This window comes from Maniola jurtina, chromosome 18 (assembly GCF_905333055.1).
Source record: "Maniola jurtina chromosome 18, ilManJurt1.1, whole genome shotgun sequence".
Lineage (NCBI taxonomy): Eukaryota > Metazoa > Arthropoda > Insecta > Lepidoptera > Nymphalidae > Maniola > Maniola jurtina.
Window position 1 is genome coordinate 1,998,579 of NC_060046.1, and position 22,439 is coordinate 2,021,017.

The 22,439-nt window shown below is 37.6% G+C and overlaps 1 protein-coding gene and 1 long non-coding RNA gene across 2 annotated transcripts in view; one reads left to right on the top strand and one right to left on the bottom strand.

Annotated features, from left to right (window-relative positions):
- Positions 1-5,630: 5,630 nt before the first annotated feature.
- On the bottom strand, positions 5,631-21,796 carry LOC123874340. The gene is made up of 3 exons (XR_006797895.1): positions 21,724-21,796; positions 11,930-11,931; positions 5,631-5,642 (listed from the first exon to the last, which is right to left on the bottom strand). It is a non-coding gene; the product is annotated as an uncharacterized LOC123874340 (long non-coding RNA).
- The window catches only part of LOC123874317 (acetylcholine receptor subunit alpha-like 1), a 336,305-nt gene continuing 324,490 nt past the window's right edge, over positions 10,625-22,439 (top strand). Inside the window, exons 1-2 of the mRNA XM_045919572.1 lie at positions 10,625-10,833; positions 11,083-11,308. The gene's annotated coding sequence lies outside the window, so the exon portion shown is untranslated. The remainder of the gene's footprint in view (positions 10,834-11,082; positions 11,309-22,439) is intronic.

The following is a 22,439-nucleotide window of genomic DNA, read 5'->3' on the forward strand; positions in this document are numbered from 1 at the left end:
CAGTTTAGTCAAGATTAGGTATAGCTATGTTTAAGAATCACCTACTGTGGAAACGATAATAAATACCTGACAGCATAAGTATGTGCTATCCGAGTTTAATTTAACCTCCCCAAATCCTGTTAGATTAACCGGACAAAGGTTCGATCACTTCTCCTCATATACGTAGTGGGGTAAGCCAGGATATCCCTGATCTAGCCCGCTACGATACATTGGCGTTACACATACAAGGTCAAAGGAAGCGACTGGGTGAAGAAGATAAAGGACCATATTTAGAAAAGGCCTAGCTAGGTCCAGCAGTGAACGCATAAAGATTGATGGAATGGAATGCAATAACGGTTATGATTATTATTAAATAACCCATAATGAACGGTTATGATAGTTATTAAATAACCCATGAGGTCACGTTAATCAGTTAATTCACAAGGCAAGTTAAACCACAAGGCGTAGTTAATGCTCGAAGGTTCTGAATTTAACCACCTAGTTAGTACTTAGTTCCAGGCTTGCATGCATGTTTTACAATTTTCCTAGGACGTGCAAGTTTCCTCAGCGTACCGTATGAACAACGGACATTGTAAATTATAAATTTCCCAACTTTTCCACCGACTTTTGTGAAGGTAGTAAGTTTGGAACAAAGAAATTCCTTGTATGGAAAACTTGCATTTGCCCTCTGCTTAGATCGTGTTAAATCCGGGTCAAGCCACAGTAGCTCAATGGTTAGAATAATAGTTCCCTCAAACTTTCCCGGCCTCCCGGTCTAACGGTGTTTGGGGGCGCGTAGTGTCCCAGTGGTGGGTCTGCTGAGGCGGACACCGGCTGGCGGAGTAACGAGGTGTTGTCGGTCCATTGTGGTCCGTCGTCAGCGGTGGGATGGAACTTCGTGAGGTTTTTAGTCGGTAGGAGTCCGACATAACCACTGTGCTCCCCCGTGGCTGGTGGTATCCATGACGAATTTTCCTCACGAGAAAAAAAAAGGTTAAAAGCTATCCATACTCCAACTCAACACATAGGCTACTTTCATGCTGGAAAATCAAAGAGTTCCCGCGGTATTAAAAAGCCTATATCCACGCAGATGATGTCACGGCTATCATGTATTTTTGATTAGATGACTCTTTGAAAAACCCACATTTTAATCATTATGAACGATGTCATTGGGTTCAAACAAAACCAATAAAAATACCGAAATAATACAATAGAAAAACTCTCCCCTTTCGTCCCATTCACTGTCTAAAACAATTTCGGAATCGCATCACGTTATTTCTAATTTTTCCAATAAAGTTGCCTCGAGGCCACTTATCCAAAAAGCAATAAATATAATGGATACTCGAAATGAAAATCAATCGGTTTCGCTGCGCCATAGATACCGGGGTAGTGCTCGAAATTGTTTCATTATTTAGGAGGACAGTTATATTATTATACAATAGAACACAGTAGATTTTTTTTTTCAAATAAACTTTTACAACTACTCGTACTTTTGAATCGTCAAATGCATCTACCACAGATTCGGAATGCCTTTCCTACCGAAAGAAACTAGTAACAAGTGTAAATTAAAAATTTATAACACCCCCGACACGTGAGGGTTACAGTAACTAGAAAAGAGCAGATGACTTTCAAACGGCTGAACCGATTTTCTTGGATTATAGCTAAGTACACTCTCGATAAAGCCACCTTTCAAACAAAAAAAAACTAAATTAAAATCGATTCATTCGTTTAGGCGCTACGATGCCAAAGACAGATACACAGACACACAGATACACACATCAAACTTATAACACCCCTATTTTTGGGGCTGGGGTTTAAAACTCGGCGGTTGCTCTTTTCAAGGATTTGATATACTACGCCGTGTATAAAAGTAATTGCAGTCCCGCATAACTACTACTGACTGACTGACATCTGCCAACACTCAGCTCAAACTACTGAACGGATTTAATGACAAGATGAAATTAGGCATGCAGATAATTATTATAACGTAGACATCCGCTAAGAATTAATTTTTGAAAATTCGACCCTTATGTAGGTAAAACAAGAGTTAGTTTGCGTGTTTCATGCAAACGAAGTCGTGGGTATAAGCTAGTTGGTTGACTATGAAATAAATCAAATAGTTATTAATTATTATCACACGAAAATAACTAATGTGGTGTTCTACTTTCACACCTTTTCACAAATGGCGAGGTAAGATTAACACCTAGAACTGTGTTATTTTATACGACACAGCAGGTTACGAGTTACTGGCTCTTAAACTAAGTTATGAAACATAATAACTTGGCGGAGCGCATAACCGTTACTTATGGGTCACCGTAGACTAACGTAAGACACACAATCTTGAGAGAGAGACTTGTGCTCAGTAGTGGGCTGGCAGCAATGGGTTGATGGTGATGATGATAAATTCGTGTATAGAGTTTATGATACAAGATCAATAAAATTATTGTAAAGTCAAGTATTCCAATAAACTTGTCTATGACAAGTGTAAATTAAAAATTTATAACACCTTCGACAAGTGAAGGTTACAGTAATAACTAGAAAAGGGCTGATAACTTTTAAATGTCTGAATCGATTTTTTTGGATTGTAGCTAAGAACACTCTTCTTTCAAACAAAAAAACTAAATTAAAATCGGTTCATTACTTTAGGAGCTACGATGCCACAGACAGATACATAGATACACAGATACACACGTCAAACTTATGACACCCCTCTTTTTGGGTCGGGAGTTAAAAACAGGGAAATCTAGTGTAGGAAATAAATCTTTGTAAATATGATATGGAGTCAGTAAAGTTATGTCTAGTTATTCTCTGAATAAATTGATAACAGACAGTTGGATGTAGGTATGTTTTACTAGCTACACTTATGTTTTGTTCTCATGATAATAATTCAATTAAACTAAAACAATGATAACAAATAATATAATTTATAAAATTAGTATTAATAAACAAAATACGTATTTAATAACAGGAATTATTTTAGTATGAACTTGGCCGCTGATTCGATAAGCCTTTCGTCAAATCAGATCAGAAACAACAGTAAAGTTCCTACTTTGTGTAACCGGTGTTTTTGAGTCAGAACATGCTTATTCCCGTGGGTTAGTCAAGCTAGTTGCTAAAATCTTTGACGGGCATATTACCTAAACGGGCAGCTTTTTTCTAAAACCTGTCGATGAAATCTTATAATTAATTTTAAATACCTATTCAAAGAGGTATCATTCGAAGAGGTGCTTAAATATTTTTTTTACTTACTTTAAATGTCCTGAGGTACCTATACTCTGATTTTTTTCTTCAAAATTTAAATATGCCTCGGTGAAATGGCAAAAGTTAATTTATAGCTTAGCTAAATTTTAATTTTAAAGCTATAAATAGCTTATTTTTTAAATAACTGTGACGCACAGACAGATGTACGGACAGACAGACAGACTGATGGATGTACATATGGACTAAATGAAACTGTAAGGAAGCCTTATTTTCTAAGAAACACCAGCGAGTTTCCATCCTTATGTCGTCGACATTCCTTCTACGCGCACAAAACGTTTTTCGTCATCATTCGTCATACGCATGGCTGAAGTATAAAATACTCTTCCGAGATCAGTATTTCCTATTGATTATAATCCGGGTATCTTTAAAACAAGAGTGGATAAGCATTTTCTAGGTAAACGCGTCCCATCTTGGGCCACATCATCACTTTCTATCAGGTGTGATTATGGTCAAGCGTAATTTTATAATAAATAAAAAAAGAAAAAAGTGTGATTGGGGTGATGAAAAGGATTATTAAATGTTTAAAACAATATTGTCGTATGTCTACTCTTTGCTCATAGCTGTGAAAGTTCCGAGCGACGCGCGACGTTTCTTTGCATGCACTTTGGGGATGTTATGAGAATACGATATTTGGTTGTCTACCCTCGTCTTATGACGCGATAAACTTTAAGGCACTAACAAGACTTTTTACTGTTTTGTATTAACCCAGTTTTTAAAGGTAATAGTCCAACACAGTTCACTCTGCCGACACAATTTCTTTAACTTGCACATTTCATTTGAGTCTAAAACTATCGTTACCCGACTGCGACGAAGCCCAAAAGAGGGTTATGTGTTTGGACTGTATATAATATGTATGTATGTGCGTGTATCCGTTCCTATGCTCAGTCCTATTCAACTGCTAAACCAATTTTGATAAATAATACGTCATTAGATGTCGTTGTCTCGTCTAGGTACACGTAGCACATCCTTTGCTACGCTGCTACGGCTCTACGCCGTTGGATGGCTTGGTGCTCGCAAAGCGTTATACCGACGCGGCTCAAACGTAAAAGGTAGCGCGTGTAGCAAGGTGCCATGCACCGTAGCACGTCGCTACGCTGCTACGGTGTAGAAGGCGCGGATGGTTGTATCAGTTGTATATCGACTGTGTTTTAAAAGTATTTTTTCAATATTATATAAATAATAATACGTTGTAAAATTTCATCTACGCTAATTGTTATTTTTATTATAAACAAGCCGATACCCGCGGCTTCGTCCGCGTGGATAAAGATTATCAAAAATCCCGTGGGAACTCTGATAATCCGGGAGAAAAAGTAGCTTATGTCTCGTTCCAAATCTTTAATTATATCCATGTATAAAATCAGGTCAATCCGTTGCTCCACTACGGCGTGATTAAAGGACAAACCAATAAACAAACAATCTTTCGCATTTGTAATCGCTACCTATATTATAAATGCGAAAGTGTGTTTGTTTGTGGGTCTGTTGGTTTATTCTTCAATTAAAACGCAATAGAGCAACGGATCGACGTGATTTTTAAAGTTCCGTATCTCAAAAGGAAAAACTGAACATTTATTGGATCATTTTGTTGTCTGTCTATCTGTCTGTCTTAAAGTTTACCTTAAACTTCGTTTATATGGAGCTCACTCCGTATACGTTCCTCTAAATAATGCATAAAACTGAACAGGTAGATAGGTATTAGTATTAAAACACTTTAGTAGTGGAACGTTTTAGTATATTTTACAGCAAATACAGCACGGATATCAACTATTTTCCAATACTGCGCTGGGTAGCCAAACCTAGTTAACCTTTCCGACACTGTCAAACATTGACTGCTGTGCAGTAGGGTGACTATAACGCCTGTTTGCGAATATAACGTTTTTTATAAATAAATTTTTAGACTAGCACTTGGCTGCAATCAGACCTGCTAGCAAGTGATGATGCAGCCTAAGATGGAGCGCGCTTGCCTAAAAGTTGCCTATTCACTCTTGACTTGAAGGTACCCATATTAAAAGCGGAAGGGAAAACTGATGTTGGAAGGGCGTACCATATCCTAGTGGTTCGGATTAGAAATGAGGAAGCAAATCGCTCCGTACATGTCTGAGGAATTTCAACTACGTACGGATTAGTTTAGAAGCAAAGAAAAGAAAAGTTTGTAAGTTTGTTTTAGAAAGTAATCTCTGGAACTACTGCTGAACCAATTTTGAAAATTCTTAAACTAGTAGAAAGCTACATTATTTTGGAGTGACAAAGGCTATATATTTTTTTTTAAATTAGAGGTCCCTACGAAAATTGTGATAAGCTACCCGTGTGGGCGAATCGCTAATTTAGAATTAATAGACTAGAACAACAGATTTGACGGCAACCCTGGCGCAATAGTAAGCGCTGTGGTATTATTAGTGTGAGGTCTCGGGTTCGATTCCCGGCAGGGTTTGAAATTTTATAATTGCTAAATTTCTGGTCTGGTCTAATGGAGGTTTCAGCTCTGGCTAGTTACCACCATTCTGGCAAAGTCGTGCCGCCAAGCAATTTAGTGTTACGGTACGATGCCATGTAGAAACCAAAGGTGTAAGTATGGGTTCAGTGAAAACTGCCATACCCCTTCCAGGTTAACCCGCTTCCATCTTAGACTGCATCATAACTTACCAGGTGAGATTGCAGTCAAGGACTAACTTTTATCTGAAGCTTCTATCTTTTAGCAGAAACAGTACAATGCCCTGCGTGTCCAGTACAATAATGCATTCAGGACGCTATTGGGCCTGCCTCGTTACTGCAGCGCGTCAGGTATGTTCGCGGATGCGCATGTGGATTGCTTTTATACTACCATGCGTAAGCGGTGCACATCCCTGGTGCGCAGGGTACGAGCTAGTTCCAATGCCATCCTGAGGGCATTTGCTGACAGGTTTGATTGTCAGTACCTGAACCATTGTCATATGGTGCACATGCTGACTAATCAAGCCTGTCTTAGATATAGTATTAGGATTAAGTAATTAGATAGGTATAAGATCACTAACATTAGTTTTAAGGTGTGTTATTACTAACAATTATGATCAATTTTATGGTCGAAGTAAAGGATTTTTTTTTTTTTTTTTATCTGAATTAAAAAAAAAGCACAACTATATTAATCTATTTTACCAACCCTAGCTAGTTAATTAGATTGAAAATCAGGCCCCAAATCAATATAACAGCTGTCAGAACGTGGATATTAGTATAATGCAGCAGCTAATCTTCGTTACGATTGCGCGATTAGACGCGAATCGCTAAATCCGTTGCATTACAATAGACACAATAAATTATAGCCGGCAGCCTAATAATTTGCGCCTAACCCGCTTTTGGTTAATCCCAGCTATACATATAGAACATCATCATCATAATGAACCTATCGCCAGCTCACTACTGAGCACGGGTCTCCTCTCAGACTGAGAATGGCCTGTACACAGTCCACTACGCCAGCCAAGTGTGGATTGGCAGACTTCACATACCCTTCAGAACATAGTGGAGAAATCTCAGGTGCATGCAGGTTTCCTCATAATGATTTTCTTCACCGTTAAAGCAAGTGATATTTAATTTCTTAAAACGCTGTTACAAGTACAAGTTATTAGGTCAGCAATATGAGTATTTACAAGATTTGTAAAAAGTGCTTCAAAAAAAAAAAACTAGCAGATTGACTTTATTTCAAAAGTGAAATTTTTAGACTTATTGTGTGTTAAGTTTTATTTGAATAAATATTTTTGCTCTTATTTTAAAAATATGTCATCAATTGTATTGAGCGATGCCAGTTTGTTCATTACCTGTCGTACTATCTGCTATTCTATATCAACACATAAGGCAGAACTTGTACACAGGAAAGCAACATTTTGTCCTATAAATTCCTAAGAATACTGTCACAGCAATTCCGACTGGCACACTCGCAGATTGGATTCTGTCATCCACCAGGCTTTTAGCCTTCCTTGTAGAAACAAACTAAAACTATGTAACCAGTCGTGACACGTGATGAGCTGTATTGAAATTATATTATGTCAAACATCGCTTTAGTGTCAATATGACAAAATTATATTATTACGATGTTATTTTATTACTTAAATCATTACTGGAAATGTATCCACATTTCAGAATATTATATACAGCTGCAAAAGCCCACTACAGATGGATTTTAAAATATAGACTAGGCACCCGCCTCAACTTTCCACGTATAATTTTTTTTGCAAACCTATTTTAGTGAAGGTTTTAGTTTTATAGAAATCTACGTGCAAAATGACAAGTTTCTAGACCCAGCGGTGTTGGCTGTACGTAGATATCAGTCAGTCAGTTTGATCTTTATATATTACCTATAGATGAAAATAGGCTCCACATTTTTACGGCGAACCATGCCTTTCTTGTATGATACTACACCATGGAACCACTCACAATACGTGATGAGCTTGTATTGAAGTTATATTGTGTCATACAAAGGTCATCAGTTTGGGGGGTCGATATGACAAAATTATAAAATTGTAATTTTATTCTTAAATCATTAAATCTTCACTATAAAAGTCCTCATTATAGAATCTTACGAAATTTAATGTAAACAGTGGTAAATTATGTTGGCGATTCAAAAGCACTTGCAAAGTTTATTTGAATAAAAATATATTCTATTCTATTCTATTTCTTAAATCCTCATATAGTTTTCTTATTTCTTTCTTTCTTTCAAACTTCAACATTTTTAACTTAACCAATGGTTTGATTAGTAAACATTCATATGAGAGCCAAACTACGGTTACGGTACGGTTCTTTGAAAAGCGCTTCTCTTAAGATTTTTGAAATAAGAAGCTCTTACTTTTGACTCTACAAGATATCTATGGACTTTTTATTCTTTTTCAAAGATACGAGTACATACATGCATTTGTCGTTTCTGAATTATGAATGTTTAATCTTTGACATTCGTTATCAGTCACATCTACTTTTGTCACCAGAGTCTCATATCCTACCTACTTGACCACCTAAAAACTATTCATTCTTTGCACCGAGGAGATTTCTTGCCATTAAAGATACTTAATTACATGCATTCATCATATCTAAGTGGTTATTCTTTGACATTCGATATCAGTCACATCTGCTTTTGTCACTAATGCCTCAGATCCTATCTATTTAATAGCCACGAATTATTCAGTCTTTGCCATACAGATACATACATGCTTTTGTCATGTCTGTGTATTTACTCTTTGACATTCGATATCAGATACATCTACTTCTGTCGCCAGAGCCTCGGATCTACACTTATTAGATTGGTGAAATCAATTCGCTCTCGTAGCGGTAATTTAATATTTCCATTACCGATCTGTGCGGTTTTTTACTCTTTGCCTTTCGGTCTCAACGATAAATCTTTCTGGACGGTAATTTCAATTGTGGTCTTGTTTTGTTTTTAGAATCAGCTAGTCAATACAATTTGTCTTTTGGATTGCAACGTTTTGTCATGTTTTTTAGGGTTCCAACATTGCTTGAGGGTTCCGTACTAAGGTAACCCATTTTGTATTAGTAATCTTACTTTGAAAGTTGAAAAAACTAATTATTATTTGTTCAGCACCACATTTTAATTTTTTATTGTGATGTACACATATTCACGGTGTTCGGATTTTGCTTCTTGTGTGCTATAAGACCTACCTACCTGCCTTTCATGATTTTAGGTCAATGAGAAGCACCCTATAGGTTTCTTGACAGACAGAACAGACAAACAGACAGACAACGAAGTGATCCTATAAGGGTTCCTTTGTGATTTTGAGGTGCAGGAGATGGAAAAAAGAATCATTTCATTTCATAATATCCTTCTTAACATCATTGAAAGCCGATATCCTCATTTGGACAAAGGTGGTATATATTATGGAACAGATCAAGGTCTTATGTGTCATTTCCGTCAAATAGTTATCTACAAATTCTTTAATTTGTCGACATCTATGCTACAGTCCATATTGCAGTTCCACTAACATTTCTCAATAAAATATTATCCAAAACAAAACAGGTTTCAAATTTTTCGATCATAATGCGAAGCATCCGGTCTCATGAGAGATTACATGCAAACTGGCTACAGTCTTAAAACTAGGAGAACATGTATGCCATAGCATTATAGTCTCTAACGCGCTCTGAATACAGAACGACGTGACAAAGCTATAAAAATTCCTGCTAACATATGGTAGCCCGTAGCACTCTCGTAAACTTGCGCTAGCCACACACATTCCTTGCATATTTTGCTATTTTAAAAACAACACAGGAACAAATTGTCTTTTCCATAAAAGATACGAAAGTTTTTGGAGTAATATTTTGATACTTTAAAATCTTGGCCATTGCTAAGAAATTAATTTAAAAAACGTTTTTATTAATTAGACAGTCATGCAGTATTTAGGACAACTTTACAACAGCTTTGTAGAGTCTGAACTCCATAATTCCATAGCATAATTTGGCTTTCATAAAACAATTTCTTACTTCATTTTCAGATAATATTATTACCTAATATATTCTGTTTTTGGATACCTAGTGTAATAAAAATCATTGGTTTTTCGTGAACAAACCATGGCGTTTAAATGAAATTAGGCGTTTATTATAAACGCCTAATTTCAATACCGCCGCATTCGGATAATGCGGCAATTTTACTTTTCAGTGAAATTTAGTTTACGCGACCCTAGCTGTTGAATGTAGCGTACAGCCGCACAATTACGAGTTATTTCAGCACGTGCTCTACGCAGACTCTACGCCGCAATACTCGGCCAAAATGAATTAAACTCACTACATGCTTCAAAGACTTCGTTCAGTAATGCATTGTTAATATAATTAATGAACAAAATAGTCCCGTTTTCCACAATTAAATGTAATTATTATAGGTTAGTGTCTTTGTTCAGTCAGTGGAGACGGCCTTATCGACTGGGCGGCGCCGGTCGTACGCGTTCGGGCGCGCTCGGCGTCGCAACTCTCGCCACCTCTCGGCAAGTTTCGGCTCCGCTCGGAACTTACCACTGTAAATTTAAGGGCTGCGTTACCGCTTTTCCGACGCGCACCATGGTTTTTCCGAGCACATATTACATAACCGGGACATCGTATATGAAAATATTAATTTACTTCTCTCCTGAAGAGTAAAACGATGTCGGAAAAATTGGATCCACGAAAGGGAGTTTATGTAAAATTCAATGTTCGAACCGAATAGCTTCAAAGTAGAGGCGGTTAAAGGGGTCATTTCAAAGAAAAGCACGGCCGATTTTCGTCGCGCAAAAAGACGATAGTAGCAATTTCCCTTCGCCGACAACCCTTTGCTCGCTCTTGTTCGGACACATGGCGGCGCGCTGCGGGCGCGGGGGCGCGGGGCGCGCGCCCGGGCCACCCCTCCTCAGTGGCGGCCTGCAGTGCCGAACGCGCGTGTCGCCTCCGACGCTCGCGCCCCGCGCACCCGCTCCGCTCATTTAGCCAGCGACGCCGCAGTCGGCGGTGGCAGCCCGCGGCCCGGCCGACGCTGCAGCCGGGCCGGCCCGAGCTCCTTCGATCGCGACCCTCATGTGACACCTCGCCGAAATGATTGTGCCGATTGTTTACGTTAACGCTAGTTGATAACCGAGAGGCCGACGCTGGCATGCTAATGTGAGTATCCGAATCGATAGCACGAGGACGCCATGAGATCCCGAATATGAAACTCGGAACCGCGACGAGACGTAGCGTTGGCACGAACGTGGCGTTCGCAACGTTACTTCTCCTGCAATGCGACAATATGAGAACGCGTACCGGGAAAGTTTTCATACATAATTAAGTCCGGCGCGCGTTCCTCTGAGAAGGTTCGTTGCGCTCCGGCGGCGCTCTTGCATTGTTGGTGACCGTGTGCATTGTCGACAGTCGGACTGTCGGTGGCGGAACGTGGACTGCACGGTGCACGGCGGCGAGAGCGCGCGGACGGCGCGCGGGGAGCGCTCGCGCGGCAGCTCGCGCGCGAGCGGTGGACGCGCGGGGAGTTCGCGCGCGCGACCTGGCGGCGCGGCGCCATGCGGTAGCGCGGCGGCGCGGCCGAGCGGCGGGCGAGCACTCGTGCGCTCTCGGCTATGTGCCCCCCTTGCGCTACATTGTGAGTACTATTTTATACTTATTGATTATACCTATATAAATACTAGGCTCACACTTTTACATTAGGGTCATCTTATCCGAATAATTACTTATCACTCGTGTAGGTATAGGTAGGTATAGGTAGGTGTAGGTTATGTATGTACAACTAATATACATTTTCCCTTGGTATATTAAAAAATACATCAAAAATCATATTTATCAATCATTCATTTATTTATTAGTCAAAACTTCTACTAAGCTAATTTTGATAACAGTGTAGGTAAATATTATTATCATGCTAAAAAAATATTCATAAAAATTTAAAAGTTGGAACACTTTCTGTCAAAGCAGTTTTATACAGTCATGAAAATATTTGTTTTTAGTTACTTAATACATTAAGAAAGAACTAACTTATATACCCATAAATTTTGTAAGATTACATTGCTGGTAAGTTTGACGTAAGGGTAGGAAAAACTTCGGCTGTATGGCCATAAAAGCTTACGCTAAAAACCCAGTTAAATCGCTATATAACTTTGTCAGTATTTACTTAATTGCAAAACTTCGAAATTGCAATTTAACGGTTCAGAAAATACTTTGATGATTAATTTTGGCCGGAGAAATTTCTGGAGTAGAGAATAGAAACGACTCTACGGAACTTTCATAAAATATGCCCAAAACATAAAAGTGTCTTATTGCGCGTACCAGCAACCTAAAAGAAAAAGTACTGACCATATTTGGCTATAATATGTCAACAGTCATGTCAAAAGTACGGCTTATTTAACCGTACTTTTAACTTATCAGTTGACACATAGAACGATATTATGCTGTATGTGTCAATAGTCATGTCAAAAGTACGGCTTAAGTAACTGTACTTTTGACTTATCAGTTGACACATAGAGTGATATTTAGCTGTATGCATGGGCGTAATATGTGTCAATAGTCATGTCAAAAGTACGGCTTAAGCAACCGCACTTTTGATTTATCAGTTGACACATAGAGCAAATATGCCGGGTCTTTTCTCAGGTGTACACGTTTTATTTAACACTACCGTCAAATTGATGGATATAAAGTAGCATCTTGCTTGACAAAAAGTCTTGTTGCTATAGATCGTTTCAACGAATAGTAGGTACCTATGGCGTTATGTTGGCTCCCCTGTCTGTCTAAGTCATTGGCACCATTATTGGCATAAGAAGACGCGGATTTTGTTTATTTTCATTTGATTTTCATTTCATTCATTCATGAAAATCAAATGACAATAAACAAAATCTGCGTCTTCTATGGTATTCTCCTGCTAATATGGTGCCAATGACTTAGACAGATAGGGGAGCCAACATAACGCCATTGGAAAAATTCGTTGAAATGATCTATACACATCATTATTGTCAATTGTTAGACGTTTACTGCTGGACACAGTATTTGTAGGGACTTCCATACGCCACGGTCTGAGTGAACTAGAGTGAGGGAACTCTCGGTTTGATCCTGAATTGATGATGTGTCAAATATTAGGCTATGCTGACGTGAAATCATAGAAAATAGGGCTATAATAGGGCTAACTGCACCAAATGTATTAGTATTTGACCACCATTTGGCGCCTGCTAGTAACGTCGACGCCTCGACGTTTTTGTTAGAAGTTCCCTAACTGTCGTGAACTCTGCCACGGTCTTGCGCCGCCTAAATACTGCGACTCCCTGGAATTTGCTTCATGTCAGCTGTCCACGTAGTGGTTTTTCGGTGCAAGGTCGCCATTCGAGCACCTTGGGACCCCAACGTCTATCAGTTTTCCAAGCTATGTGCCCTGCCTCTTGCCACTTCAGCTTGACAACCCTTTGAGCTATGTCGGTTACTCTGGGTCCCCTACAGACCTCATTTATGATTTGGTCGCGTAGCTATACACTCCAAACATAGCTCGTTTAGTAGACCGCTGAGTGACTGAGCTTTCATATTATGAGGCCCATAGTTAGCGACTAGGGATTGCGATCCAGCGGCATTTTCAATCCAGCTGGATTTTTGCTGGATCGAAGCAAATCCAGCTGGATCCAGCAAGCAACAAAAACGTGCTGGATCCAGCTGGATTGCTGGATTGCGGATTCAGCATTGCAATCCCTATTAGCGACCATATCTCGGATTCATGTGCCATCACTCATCACTGGCAACACACACTGTTCATAGGCTTTGATTCTCAACTTGTGTTGTTACACAATCATAGTTGAAAATCCAAGTTTTCGTTAGGGTTCCACTGGAATGCTAACTTCGCTACCTTCTGGCGAGTTATTTATTTGCTAGATGTTAGTCAATATTTATTCATTTGATCTACATTTGGTATCGTATTATTATCATCTCTAAATCGACTCTCCAGCCCAAGCACAACCAGTATAAAAAAAAATTCTTCCCATTTTTATCAATGAAAAAGCAGTCAGAAACCGCTGTTTCACTTATTTTCAATGATGTTTGTTTTACTTGGGCTTTCGTAAATGTACTTTAATTAAAATTGATTATGATTGTTGCAAAGTTTCCCGCAGGCTCGTTTTTGTTTGTTTAATTATTTCTTGGTCCTTTTTTCCTCTTTAAATATATCGTTTCTTGCAATTACGATTTCCTTACCTGAATTCTTACTTGTTCTTATATATCTGCGATAAACGATATTAGGTACATTATATTTTAATTCCATCAGCATTTAGGAAATCCTTGAGAAAGCTTATCTAATAATGTATTATTGAAAAAGATACTGAGAAAATTATTCTCGTGTACGAATTTTCCTCATCATCATATTTTATTTATTAAATCTAGCCGAGATGTGGAATTTTCCTAGAATTCGAGGAAAAATTCGCTTTATTATAATAACCTCTAACAATTTGATTTAATTAGTTGAAAGTTATTCTTATTACTAATTATTCATTCTGAAAACACTGAAATTTAAGGGGAAAAAAATCAAATTTTGAGGCTTTTCGTTTTTATCCGATTTAATAAATAAAATATTGAAACATTTTTTAGTGAAAATTAGTACTTTATCTTATTCGTAGAGTACTTATTGTAAAAAGACTTGTCCAACTGATCTAACAAGGCACAGCCTGAACCGCTGAGGGGAAACTAAGGAGGGAAACTTGACATTTTGACAGTAGATTTGTTATAAAACGTGAACGCTTACTAAGAAAGGATTTTTGGAAATTCTATCTCTACTGGGGTTAATAAATAAGGGTAGCAAATTATAATGAAAATCCAGCATTTTTCAAGTTATATCTAAAAAATTGGTAAGTATATGATCTTTCGGGTAAAAATGAACGAGGAAGTATTTCAGGATTTTTAAAAATTCCACCCCCTGGTCGATTTTCTAAAATTGCAGTCAATTGAAGACGGGTGGTTCAGCTAGTGCTATAATTAAACACGCTCTGGGAAAATCTTAATAGGCAATTCTTAATACCAAGAATTGTATGAATGAACAAATAATGTCGAATCTATATTCTGAGAACCATAATAAAAGACCTTGCAAAATAAAAAGCAAGTAAATGGTATAATAACATCTAAAAATAAATGTATGAATGACTAATTCAGCTTTATACAGCATAAAAACCTCCTATGAACTTCTTTCTCATAAAACCTTTACGTCATACTAAAACTTAATGTTTGATCGTGAAATAGGTATTTTATATTTGCGCTGGCATACAAAAACCTTTTTTTTTGAGTCTAAAGCGCTCCACCCACGTCCGACGATTAGTGACCGATTGTTGTCAGCAAAAACAAAACACAGATTAAAATTATTATGAAACGCACACGTCCTATCCGTCGCTCAAAACAAAATCGGTGCATCGCGATCGATCCGACTGTTGGTGGAAAATGGAACGTTTTATTGTATACCCCAAACTTTCTTCATTTTCTTCTCTTCCTCAAATATGACTAAACCACCTTTTTCTGTAAATTCGTGACGTGAATTTCCCACGGCAAAATGACAGACGTGTATATGTTAAATCGGTCTCAAAATCTGAATGATGAAAATTATGGGCTCGATTATATCGAACCTGCAAAAAGTCTGACAATCGGTGACTAATTTATGTCAACAAAAATGAAAGATACATATTATTGAAACGAAATTTTGGTCAAGAAATCTATGTTTTAAAAGTCGGCGAAATTATCGAATCTACAAAAACTCTGACGTGGGCGGAGCGCCTAAATGAAAGACTCTCGTCGCCAAGCTTTATTCAAATCGCATTTATGATTCAAATAAATCTTATTATATTGAACAAGTTATGTACCTGCGTGTATACAGTGGGTTTTATTTACTGGAACATTATGTAGAACTCGGAAACCAAAACAGAAACAGGGAAAGTAGCTTTGTTGACTTTCGTTCTTTTATTGGTTATGCTTTTTTTGTTCAATAGTCTTAAGTTTTCATATATCTATTTTGTTTGTTTCGAGAAAGTTAAGGGTGACTTCTATTTTCCTATTTAAAAGTAAGTATGTAGTATTGTTACAATTCCAATATCTTCAATGGAAAAGCAATTATCACACTAATAATATTATAAAGGAGAAAGTTTGTATGTGTGTGTGTGTGTGTGTATGTTTATTACTCCTTCACGCAAAAACTACTGGACGGATTGAGCTGAAATTTAGAATGGAGATAGATTATACCCTGGATTAGCACATAGGCTACTTTTTATCCCGGAAAATCAAAGAGTTCCCACGGGAATTTCAAAAACCTACATCCACGCGAACGAAGTCGCGGGTATCAGCTAGTATTGTATATATCATAGAAGGCAAATTATCGAAACGAAATTCTCAAATCTAGGTGCAGGATACTGAATTGACTCATAGATCTATGCTACAGTTTTACCTAGCTATTTTCTCATTGGCAGTTTCATAATCAATAAAACCTATGCCAAATGTGCCACCAATTCTTAGCATATTATACAAGGAAAGCTTTTAGGCAATAACGACGGGTTGGGTAAATTTTACAAAATGAGGAGAAAAAGGGTAAGGGCTAAAACACAAAACTACGATGTGACGTCGCAGTGTTGGTTTTTCATTTCATCGAGTTTCAAATAACAACGATAGTTCACGACAGTCATGAAACTTGTAACAAAACCTAAAATGGCAGGCGTCGAAAAAATGTAGTCTATACAAGTGTAAATTAAAAATTTTCAACACCCCCGACAAATCATTTTCAAATAAATAATTATGTATATCTAGGCAACGTCCATCTTGACAGCTTGACATTTGTCAATTGACACTTGAATATTATGAACCTAAGGGTTATCTAACCTTCTTTTCTACAATAAAACTAGAAAATAGCTGATAACTTTTAAACGGCTGAACCATTTTTTTTGGATTATAGCTAAGAACACTCTCGATCAAGCCACCTTTCAAACAAAAAAAAGTAAATTAAAATCGGTTCATTCGTTTAGGCGCTACGATGCCACAGACAGATACACAGATACACAGATACACAGATACACAGACACACAGATACACAGATACACACGTCAAACTTATAACACCCCTCTTTTTGGGTCGGGGGTTAAAAACGATTAGATATGTGATGTGACCCACCGTAGCATGCAGTGTGGCAAAGAGTTTTTGTTTTTAATATCAGGTGGATCACCTGATGTTAAGTGATTACCGCCGACCATGAACTTTTGCAGTACTGAACCGCCAATGTGTTGCCGGACTTTCAGGAATTTATTGGTCCACCCCTTGAATAACCCTATATTATAATCTAATGGGAACACCGCAGAGGGAAAGTTTTAAATATTATAATATTTTTTAATAAACGTACACCATTTATTAGTGGAATGTGTTCATAACGAGGTGGAAAGATGGGAGATATTCACCCGATTTCCCATTCTTCGCCAGATCGGCGGCTGTAATGGTGACCTATCCCAACCTCCTCCTCAAAAAAAGTAAAAGTCCTCAGAAAAACTCAAATAAAGAATAATAAAAAAATATTTTTTAATCTACGTTGATTTCAAGTCAAGCTCTAGGTAGCCCCTAGTGCTCAAATTCAAATCACACTAATATTATAAAGGCGAAAGTTTGTATGTGTAAGTGTATGTTTGTTACTCCTTCACGCAAAAACCGCTGGACGGATTTGGCTGAAATTCGGAATGGAGATAGATAATATCCTGGATTAGCACATAGGCTACTTTTTATCCCAGAAAACTAAAGAGTTCTCCCGAGATTTCGAAAAACCTAAATCCACGCGGACGAAGTCGCGGGCGCCAGCCAGTATCCAATATTTGACAGATACTTAGTTGAAGAGTTGATTTTTGAATAGTTGATTTATAGACTACAGGCCCATGTTTAAAAATGGGTGGGTCATATGAACCACCAGGTGACGTATACAGGACGATATAAGAGCATAAAATAATAAGTTTCAGCACTATGCCGTCACTTGTAAGCTGTCCAACAGAGTGCTGGTGAGAATTGAAAAGTGCAGGTAGAGTGAGTACATTTTGGTCATATATTTTTGTACGGCATTTTTACCATCGATAGATCCATGAAAAATAATAAGAAAGCGCGCAGTGCCGTAAAAAAATGGTGCGCCACAAAGTCAGTAAATGTTTTGATTTTCTGACAATTTCCGGGGTAAATTTGGTCATTTAATTCTGTACGGCACTAGTTTCATACTGTTTCAATACAGCCTCTAATCCATTATTCCGCAACGCCGTACAAAAATCATGCAACAAGGGGAAAAAATTGAGGGTAGCAACCCCCTCTCTTTCCGTGGTCCGGGGGGTGATTTGAGAAAGTACGGCTTTGGTTCCAAAACATTATCTAGCACTCAAAAGTACTATTAAAAATAATGCCGTAAAAAAATTAGTGTTCATTTGAATGTGTATCAATAATTATCTTAATTTCATGGTATACTTAATTTTTAAAGCTGTAAAATCATTTGACTCTGTACGGCAACTTTTTTTTTAACATGATAGTGTAAAATACTATTGTTATATAGTATTGCCGTTCAAAAGAAACTGTTCTAAAAAAAATTATAGATAAATACAAAAACTGAAATTTTTCAAATTATCGCAAAAGTTTAAATATTCATAGATTAATAAAATATAGCAATTTTCTACGCTTTTCCCTTGTTTTAAATAGTATTAAGATAAATAAATTAGGAAAAAATTATGCCGTACATTTTAATGCAGACCATATCTTTTAGGCTGATGAAAATGACGCTACCATTTTAAGGGTAGTACTTTATGGCCATCTGATACTGTACGGCATTAACATATTTTTGAAGAGAACAATTGATAATATGATAAAATCACTATGCCGTCTAACTGAAGTGAACGGGTGTGTATATAATATCCACATCCCCTACAAACCTTTGGACCAACGAAAATGTACGGCATGTAAAAAAATATTATCTATGCATAAAACACTTTCAAAATAAATTAATTTTATGTTGTTTCAAATCACCCCCCGGACCACGGAAAGAGAGGGGGTTGCTACCCTCAATTTTTTCCCCTTGTCGCATGATTTTTGTACGGCGTTGCGGAATAATGGATTAGAGGCTGTATTGAAACAGTATGAAACTAGTGCCGTACAGAATTAAATGACCAAATTTACCCCGGAAATTGTCAGAAAATCAAAACATTTACTGACTTTGTGGCGCACCATTTTTTTACGGCACTGCGCGCTTTCTTATTATTTTTCATGGATCTATCGATGGTAAAAATGCCGTACAAAAATATATGACCAAAATGTACTCACTCTACCTGCACTTTTCAATTCTCACCAGCACTCTGTTGGACAGCTTACAAGTGACGGCATAGTGCTGAAACTTATTATTTTATGCTCTTATATCGTCCTGTATACGTCACCTGGTGGTTCATATGACCCACCCATTTTTAAACATGGGCCTGTAGTCTATTAGGTTCAATCCAATCTCACTCCGTCTAGTTGACTCTGATGATACTAAAGAATTTAGCACTTCAAAAAGTCATGCTCTTCCGAGTGAGGTACTCGTAAACCTAGTTACGGTATAAACCGCGTCGTTTGGTAATCTCGACGTGCCATACAAATTCTGAGGCATTCCACTAAAATACCTTTTCTCGCGTTTCCCTCTTTAATCTCTATACAGAGAACAGGTCAAAGTTTAGCAAGCATACAGTCCTTCGATATTGGGTAACTTTTAATGGCTTAGGCTGAGATGTATAGAGCGCACTTTGACTTTGCTCAGACCTAAGTCAGAGTTAAAACGAGACAGATCGATGTGAGCGTTTTAACAGTGTCTTAAGTCTGACTAAAGTCAAAAACCGTCCAAGTGCTAGTCAGACTCGCGCACTGAGGGTTCCGTGCTCCGTGCTCAGGGTAAATTTCTAACATTTTGCATGATAAATCAAAACTATCATACATAAAAACTAGTAAAAATCTGTTTTAGAATGTACCTATACGTAAAGCCCTTTCATATGATACCCTACTTGGTATAGTTATCTTACTTTGAAAATTGAAACACATTTAATTTTTTTTTAATGATGTAACCACAAATTCGCGGTTTTCATATTTTTTCCTGTACTTATGCTATAAGACCTACCTACTTGCCAAATTTCATGATTCTAGGTTAACGGGAAGTAATAGGTTTCTTGACAGTCACGACGAACGGACAGACGGACGGACGGACGGACGGACGGACAGACAGACAGACAGACAGATAACAAAGTGATGCTATAAGGGTACCGTTTTTCCTTTTGAAGAACGGAACCCTAATATACTACGCTCTATAGATCTCCGCCTAAACATTGGACCAATGCGTTAAGTGAATGCCAGAAACACAAATTGAGCCAAGATCCTTTGATATTTGTATTGTATTGTAGTACGCAAAAAAGCAAGCCGGCCAGCATTGGCTGCCTATGGCAAATATACGCAAAGTGACACTGTACACTTTTGAATAGTGCATATAGGCCGAATGCGATGGGACAATTTACAAAGTAAGAAATCACTTTAAAAGTAAAGTCTAAACATTATACGTGGGCATAGATATATACGTGGGGCGTAGTTTTGTATGGGCAGCCAAATATCGCGATTTTACAAATGAACACAAGCGATGCAGTCGTTAACTTAAAACCTCAGACATAGCATAATATATAAATCAACTTTGATAGTCTGTTTTACAGACAGAAAATAAGCTTTATCGTAATCTAGGCTGTAACAAGCCACTTGAGAAACATGGGTCAACAATGCATTATCTATTACTATCTATCATCATCATCATCACCAGCCTGTGAACCTCCACTGTTGGACATAGGCCTTCCCTAAAGAGCGCCACCACACCCGGTCCTCAGCCTTCCTCATCCAGCCACTTCCCACCAGCCGTTTTACATCATCGGTCCATGGGGCTAGCGGGTGGCCTACACTATGCTTGTTTATACGCGGTCTCCACTCAAGAACTTTCCGGCTCCAAAGACCATCGCCTCTATAACAGGCATGGCCGGCCCACTGCCACTTCAGCTTGCTAATAGTTTGGGCTATGCCAGTGACCTTGGTTCTCCTATGGATCACCTCATGTTAGGAGTTTCCCTGAGGGATAAGATTACTATCTATACAGAAAAACATTTATTTCTGAACTGTATGATTGTTAAGCTGTGGTACAGACACGAACGAAAGACACATAGGCACATTTGTCTGAAAGGAGGACACAGTGCTTTGCAGCGATTATGGTATACAGCCTAGAAAATTCTAAAGACCTACGCCGTTTACTTTAAAATACGTTTTTAGTTTTTAGTTCTCAAGCACTTTCCAATTTTATTAGCATCTAGGTATATTGTCACACTAATTATTAAGATGAAAGTTTATGTGTATGTTTGTCACTCATTCACGCAAAAACTACTGTACGGATTTTGCTGAAATTTTGAGTGTAGATAGATTAAACTCTTGACTAACACATAGGCTACTTTTATCCCGGAAAAGAGAACAACTTACGACATTTTAAAAATACCATCCACGCAAACGAAGTCGCGTGCTATGAAAATGAATGAAATGAAGAGGCTAAATTTTCCAAAGTGGATGACCGACTTACATCAAAAATACTAATAAATATAATACTATATACAAACGCAATCGAATGACACGCACATTCACAAATAGGCAACACGTCTCTGAAAACTTACATAAACAACAAAACGTTACAACTTAGTTAAATTCATTATACGAAGGTTTCGATCCAATATTAGCTTACCGAATATAAATTAGCAGAGGTCCGTACATCCGTAATTTTATCCACTGGTCCTCTTCCTTGTTGAATATTTATTGTAACACCCGCTCACCCCCTAAATCCGGCCCTTTTGGTGTTGTGACGAGGGGTTTTTCATCCCCTTAGTTTATGGTCTAGTTATGCTCGCTTATTCACCCTCAAACAGCCACCCTAGGGTGTATATTCGGAAACATGTATCCGTCTGTCCACCCTGGACTAAAAATAATACTCAAATTCCGTTAACGATGATGTACATAGATGATCACACGTTTCCGAGTATACACCCTAGGGTAGCTGTTTTAGGGTGAATAAACGATATAAACCGTTATAGTCATAGTCATAGTCATAGTCATAGTCATTTATTCTTGATAATATACATTATACGTCAATCCAATAATTCAAATTATGTTTATAATAAAATGTCACAATATTTTTTCTTATAAATATAGAATAAAATACAATAATAAATATTAATAATCAATTTTGTCTTCAATCTTTCTAAGTAAGAACTCATTATAACTATATATATCTATACTTCATTATATTACTTCCGATACGTTCTACCACTGCGTTAACACCAAGGTCTAAAACATACATTTTATGCAAGCTATGTTCTCATTTTTTGTTTACACCAACAACAAAATATAGTCTAGGAACATAAAATTTTGTTTTTCAGCGTGAACCCTCAGTAAGAAAGGATTATATTTCATTTGTTTAGGTATTTCAAAGGTTATTTTTTCAAAAACTCTTAATCTAGATATAGTCTCATTTCTATAACCTAGATATCATCCGCATTCATCTATCTGATTGCATACTTACTGCCCGTACTTGAGTAAGCCGTACGTAGCATTATAAATTCCATTAATGAATACTTCAAAGTTGTTAATCCTTTTAAGAGTTCTATTTAGGTTAAGTCCTTTGTCTATAATCATGATGAAGAGTTTAAATATTCTATTTAAATCACAATCTC